This window comes from Eucalyptus grandis, chromosome 9 (genome assembly GCF_016545825.1).
Source record: "Eucalyptus grandis isolate ANBG69807.140 chromosome 9, ASM1654582v1, whole genome shotgun sequence".
NCBI classification, from domain to species: domain Eukaryota; kingdom Viridiplantae; phylum Streptophyta; class Magnoliopsida; order Myrtales; family Myrtaceae; genus Eucalyptus; species Eucalyptus grandis.
This window is the reverse complement of record NC_052620.1, coordinates 15,599,327-15,606,611: the sequence shown is the minus strand read 5'-3', so window position 1 is coordinate 15,606,611 and position 7,285 is coordinate 15,599,327. Positions and strand designations below refer to the sequence as shown.

Sequence of the window (7,285 nt, the reverse complement as noted above, 5' to 3'; positions counted from 1 at the left end):
AAGTGAAATTATAATGAATAAAATTTAATTAATTAACAATTAAGTTGTGCAATTGCTAATTACATTTACTGCCTAATAAGTCCATTACAAGTGGAGAAAAATAGCTACAGAAGGATATAAGGACTCCGGTTTTGCCTCACAGCTGAAACATTTTGCTAATGGTGGAAACACAGCGATTTGAAAGGCTACATACCGGCTGAGCATCTTCATCCTATTACTACAGTAGACCTCCAACAAGACAATACTCATTTAAGAACTGTAATTCCGCTCGTGTTGGGCGACAGCTTCTTCATGTAGTACTTAGAGTTGCGAGACAGATTGATCCTTTTCCTTCTCTTCTCCGGTATCTGATCAATGGAGCACTGCGAGAAGCCACGCCTCACAAACGTACGCATTGACAAGGACTGAAGTAGTTGCAATTAAATGAATAGTCAAAGCGCACAGTGGCTGGCAACTGTGGTTGACCAACGTGCACAAGTGTTTCCGCTGCAAGAGGTAAACATATTCATGTTTATGAGAACCAGGATTAGGAAATATACCAATCTGCAGTACGGGTTGTGAGCAAAAAAAGCCTCTCCAACCCAAGAGAGGATGCTTTCTTTTCAATATAATCTGCAAATGACGAACCATAATCAGTTGATACAGCAATCAATTAAGTGGTGCAACAAAGAATCACCAAAAAACCAGTAGCACTTTATTTCTATGCAATTGACTTTCAATAACGAAGTTGAACACAATCAGCTTTTTCTACAGGCAAAAGAAAGGGCAATAGCGCTGTCTTAAGTCTATATTTTTGCTGGAGATCAGATGTAACAGCAAGATGCAATATATATATCATTGTATGCCATATATGCCAGACTTCATAAAATAGAGAATAGAAAGGATTCAGAAGGTTACATGCATTTTTAAGAGAAAAAAAACCTGTAAATGACAAATTTCTTCCCACGTATCAATTTTATACTAGTAATGGTCGTTTGTACCTTTCATCCTTGAGAATGAGGGTAAGGATTGAAATACAGCAACCCCAATTATGTAATCTTGGTATATGGAAACAAATCTTGGTATTCACATTAGTCCATCCTGATGTTTGGAACTTTGGCTTCAAAATGGATTTATTCTCATGTTCTGCACTTGCTTTGCCGACTGCAAAAGTTAATATTCCAGATTGCTCCATTTTATTATTGCTAACTCAAAATTATTCTTTCTGTAGACAAATTAATAACTAAATACTTAACTTAAAAGGAGCAGATCCCAAAAGGACACTCTTATTCGGAAGGCATCTAATTGCAAGTTCAACCCAATAGATTGCATTCTTAGATCGAGATTCTTAAGTTATTAACACCCGGGGCATGCAACTAAAATCAACTTGCAGACCACAATCAAAGATATGGAACAACAAATAATGCTGGAGCCATATGGTCAGAAGCAACTTCTTACCAAGTAATTTATCTCCCTGTCCTTGTCCACGGCAGTCGGGAGAAACTGCAATCGTGGCAACCTCCCCACACTTCTCTTCAAAGAAAGGGAAAAAAGAGCAGCGCAAGCTATGATCTGACCCCTCTCTCTACCACAATGAATGAATCCAATGCTTTGAGTAGCTATCCAAAATGTAAAGGCCAGAAGGATATACTGTCAACTTCAGATTGTGAAGTAAATAACTTAAAAGATTTATCCTCTTCAAAAAAGCATGTAGAAATCTCAACAGGCAGCATGGAGGAAAATTGCAAGATTCAGCGATCAGAAGCCCAAAAGGGAGGAGGCATAACCTCTTGATCAGTCCTCTTAACCAATGTGCCAGAGTCTTCCAGAGGTTTTATTATCTGTCTTATTCCAGAAAAGTCTGTTTCCCTCGCCATTCTGGTACCCTCATACAGATCACTGGAAAATAGATTAACAAAAATTAGCAACAAATGAGACGGCGTCAAGTATAAATCATGTCCCTTACAATGGTACAAGAAAATGTGTGATTTTCTATTTCAGCAGAATTAGGGAAGCATTCAATTACATCGATTACAGCCACATCGATCTATCATCCCAATGGTATCTGGTAAAAGGCTATACAGGGATATACTCTCTTGTAACAAGATAGAAAAGGAGGAACAAAGAATGTGTGACAGTAGAATACCTAAACATCCACAAAATAACTTTTGATGATCAAACAGATGCCAATTGAGTAATTTCACTACTGTCACAATCAGGATCTACAAACAAGGGATGCCCAGGGCAAAAAGTCAAGTCAATAACTCGGTAGATGGATGATCATGCGCTCAGAGGCCAACCATTATGCATCACTAACTTATTGACAGTACAACCTAAACCCTTGCCCTAGTAAGGGTGAGGACAAGGGGATTTTAACCTTCACCTACTGCTGGTGGAATAAAAAGTTTGACCCCAGAAAATTAAATATGCAGGTATAAATAGTATGAGCATAGTTCCATCATAGCGACATGATAAGCAGAAGTAAAACACTGCTTCAACCTATTGAACAGCATATATACATCAACCGTTGGGACAGTAATTTCACACCTACCTTCTGCTGTTGTGTTTTTAGACATGGCACTTTGTATACTCCAAAAACTTAACGTTAGCAAAGAAAAAGAGTTCAATAAAAGCTAGGATGGATGTGGGGGGGGGGGGGGAGAGCAACAATGGGGAAGAGAGACACTTTTACCTTCCTTGCCATCAGTGAGAGCACCTTTTACATAACAAAGAGAAAAGCTAAATCCCACTACAGACATGTTCAACTTTGAGATTACAAAACCACCAATCACAGAGAACTGTTGTAGAGATTTGTTTTGATATTTTTGAGAACAGCAGTAACGACATCCAGTTTCCTCACTGGTACTTGAAGTCTGGGGATCCAAAAGATCCCATAGTTTCTTTCCCAAGGCAAGGAAGAAAATGAGGAGAAAGAAGATTGGCAGAATTACTTCAGTGTAGAATTGTATTATTTTTACCTCTCGGCTCTTTTCTAAACAGCAATGGAAGTTTTCCTCATTCACTGTTGCACTTACATCTTTCAAGTCATTGCATAACCTAAATCACCCGCCATTTGAAAAGTTCAATGGTTAACCATTCTATAAAGCAACCTCACCCATCTCTTGATCAGAATTCTAGAAAACTATTGCATGTCAAGATTTCACAGAGCTGATATATTTTGTAGTAAATTCTCTCCTCACAAAGCTACTATTAAACTGATAAGTGGCAAAATTCTGGAGCTTACTGAAACAAGGAACTATTGAAGTAGAGAATCCATACCTAGCCACCATAGTACCAATTCCATCTCTCTGAAAGAGTTCCAGCAGCAAAGCTCCATCTAAGGTGCCATCCACCAAATGAACCCTCTGAACTCCACGCTGATTGAAAAGTGGGAAATAGAATCGATGGCAATAATGAGGAAATTATTGACACAGTGCTTATATTTTTTCAAACATTAGCATAAGCATGCAGGAAGAAGCAGTTCCAGGACCTGACGGTTTGAAGATTGATTATGAGACAAGTGCTGAAAGTGCACTGGTCTGATAATATCAAATAAGTTCTACTGCATTATGTTAACACAAATGGACAATATATGTGGCAGAAGCAAATGATGGTTAAGTTGCACACTACCCAACAAGATGACCTTTGTCTTGTTCCTCCATCTGAACTATAATTTCTGATGATAGTATAATGCATTCTATAATTGATCAAAGATTCAATTTCTCCTGAGTTCATAGGCAGTTACCAAGAGATTATATTGGATTCAGTGTTTGCAATTTAAGTAACAAAACAAACAGAAAAGAAAATTGCATGGTATAACATACAGAGTTCGGCAGAATATGGTGGATACTTGAGCAGCCATTCGGCAACCACTAATTTGTTCTGTTAGTCTTCACACGATTCTCCAGGAAAAACTGAATAGAAACCAAATGAACTGCAAAATGCCTAGACACAAACTTACGATGACAAAATTTATTGGTCTTCATGATTCACAAGTTCAAATATTTCTGCATTACTACTCTTTTTTCTGCAGAACTAGTCTACAGCTCCTTCACCCAATATATAGTAGGTGAAAGTGAGTCCCACCCCAAGGTTACAAGCCCCAGTTGACAACTTAACTGAGCTCACATAAAAAGTGATCAAAACCTGCCGACAGAAGCTGTGGTGGGACATGTCCCAAACATGATAATGTCGTGCACGGCACCAACATGATAGAACTGTGCCACAAATATATGATGGGGCATGTCCAAACATGATTTTCTAGTTACGACAGTTAATTACTAGATAGAAAAAGTAAGAAGTTACCCTGCGAACCAAAGCAGCAACAACCAACTCTGCCAGGTAATCGAACCGACTTTGATGTTCCAAACCTCCAATAGCAAAACTTGTTCACCTTCCCAAAGTCCATTTCTGTTGTCAAAACCAACACCGTTTTGAAAGGTAGCATTCCCTTTCTCAAGGAAACCCTTTCCATTATGTGAAAGAGTGAAACTACTTCCATTATACAGAGAAGCTGCTCCATTGCAGTTCTTGCCTCCAAGACAGGTGCCAAATGCATCACCTTGACTGACAGCTTCCACATAGTTAGCTGCTGTTTCACTTTGCTTAGCTCGTTTTCTCATCAACGTGTCTGCTTCATCAAGGGTTAAAAATCTGATAAGGCGTCCATTTTCATCGAGGATTTGACCATCTATGATACAAATAAGTTTTTCTGCACCAATAGCTAGAGCACAAGCTGTAGCGACTTCATAAGTGCTGCATCGATTTAACAGGAGTTCATCAAACGACATTAAAAAATAAAGCTATTAGAGATATGGACCACATATTAAGCACCTTATACATTAGTCTCCTTGTTTGTGAGAGTCAGGAGATCCTATGTCTAAAGCATCATTCTTGAGATATTACAATGAATGGTCAGTCAGTATATGCATAAAACATTCAGCACACACTTACAATCTGTAGAAAGCTCCCTTAGCTTTGCTACACCGAGAAACAGGAAGAAGATAAGGATATGACCCAACTTTCCCCATAAGTTGCTAATCAGTTTAAAAATTAGTTCTACACATTTTCTGTCAACAAGTTGACTAAATGCTTGAATCTATGAAATTAACATTTCCATTCTCCAAATCATCCCCGCAAGAACTGTTTAATCAGTTAATCAACTTTACAGAGGAAGAAACACATGGGTGTTGGAGACACCCAAAGCTGTGAAGTCTCATCTGTAGTAGGCCATAAATAAAATCTAAACAGAACAAATTTGAATGGAAAGTTACGTCCACAACAGTACATCTTAAACATCACCTTCATTTTGAAGACAACTGAAAGGGTATGGCAAGATGATTGCATAAGCAAAACAAGCTTTTAAGACGGGATAGGCATCAAAATCAATAATCCATCCTTGCAATTCAGAACTTTTCCAGAGCTGGAATAGCCCAGGTTGCTTAATACAACTATACATCCACCATCAAGCCTCTCACGAATGCGAGAAACATCCACTTTCTTTACTTCACCCGTTGCCCCAAAATCAACACCTTCAATAACTCCTCTTCGCTACAAATAAAATAATCCAGTTAGACGTGTGATCGAGTAATTCTACGGCTATCAACCGAACAACGTGCGATCCTATCCAACATCAACAGGGGGCAACCTATGTGTATGTTGATACGAAATGATTTTGCCTCCTTCGAGAAAAAAAAATGTTTTGTAAATGACTGAATTGTCCCGCTCTTTTTAGAAACTACAAAAATCACTCGTACCTGAGTTTTAATCTCTGCCCCTCTCTCCCTCCCTCTCTCTCAATGAAGATTTGAGTCATGGTAATCGCGACCCAATGACCAAAAAGTCACCACCACCACGACACTTGGCCTCACCTAAGCCTAAGGTTGGCGAAATCAGATTTGATCTCATGGTCCCGAATGTCGCATTGAATGCCCAAATTTGAGGCGAGAAGGTGAAGCTAAGGTGGTATGGCAAAGGGCATCGACAACTTGAACGAAGGTTGGTAGGGATGACTGGCGGTGACAGCTGAGAAGCTATATTGAAATACAAATATTATAGGAAATTGTGCAGTGTCTAATGCTCTTTTCTTGTATCATGCACGATTAATCTTTTAAAAATTGCTTTTTTTATTTTGCTTTCGCTTTAAATATGTTTGACACAATCCTAATTCAAAGTGTCCCCATTCAAATCGTTATTTTCGCAGAAATATATTTCAAATATGAGGAGATGGTCCACCACATCGCTAGATTAGATTTTACGTAGCTTTTCTAGATTGCACATTTGTCTCTTATTGTGCTGAACATCAATTTTGACGCATAGTTTGCTTGTGGACATCCTAGACACCACCCTTTTTTTTTTGTGACAATTATCCTAGACACCAACTTGACTGATATGACGAATTAAAAAGGCATTCATATATCTTGTCGTGATCCTAGAACAGGCCAAAGTGGTGGGGTTGGTAGGTAATATTCTTTGAGTTCATAATTTGATCACTAGGGCATAATTGGGAGGTGCTTTACACCATTGGGATCTTCATCGTTCTTCTGGAGAAGTTCATTGGGAGACGATGTTGAATCCTCGACGAAATGGAAGGTTGATAGGTCACAGTCCGAGCCAAATCTTGCTTTGCCGTTCTAATGCAATTTTCAGGAAAATGACATTAAAGTGCCTACTCTCATGTCAAAACCTTTTACCACATCTTGTTCTTAAACTAGTATTTGCGCTTTCATCTTGCAAGGTAAAATTGTCACATCATGGCTTCTTGAAGAATCCAATCCACACTCACTCAAGAGTTGACATGACCAAATCTTGATGAATAGAACTGCATCACTAGTCTTGAGAATGAAGTGAAGCCAGCCCTTAATGTACGGAAACAACTTACCAAGCGTTTTGATATACTCCAAGCTCGTCTCACTCCACCTCCGCAGTTGCACACCAACAGTCTGATGTTGATCCGGAACATAAAGGCAAGGGCGTATTTATCGATGGTTCGTTCACTGCTAGTGATGTGGTGAATGCTATAGTTAATGATGGAACACAAGTTACGGCAAGTGATGGGGCAAGCGATGGGGCGCAAGTTTCGCCCTTGGCCACGTGAAGGACTGACGAGGACAAACAAATCTCTAAGCTTGAAGAGATGCTCCGACAACTCCAGGGCCACGAGATCAAGTATTGAGAGTCGTATCTCATTATGTTCAGCTAAAAGTGTCCTAGAAGTTTTCCCTATACTCGTGTAAAAAAAGCAAGCGTGCCAAATTGATAGCAACACCTAATTCTTGATTGTGTGCTATATTATCTGAAAGAAAAT

General features: G+C 39.1%; 1 pseudogene; it reads right to left on the bottom strand.

The window, feature by feature from the left end:
* Nucleotides 1–526: 526 nt before the first annotated feature.
* Nucleotides 527–4,841, bottom strand: LOC120288422 (annotated as a pseudogene).
* Between the last annotated feature and the right edge of the window lie 2,444 nt (nucleotides 4,842–7,285).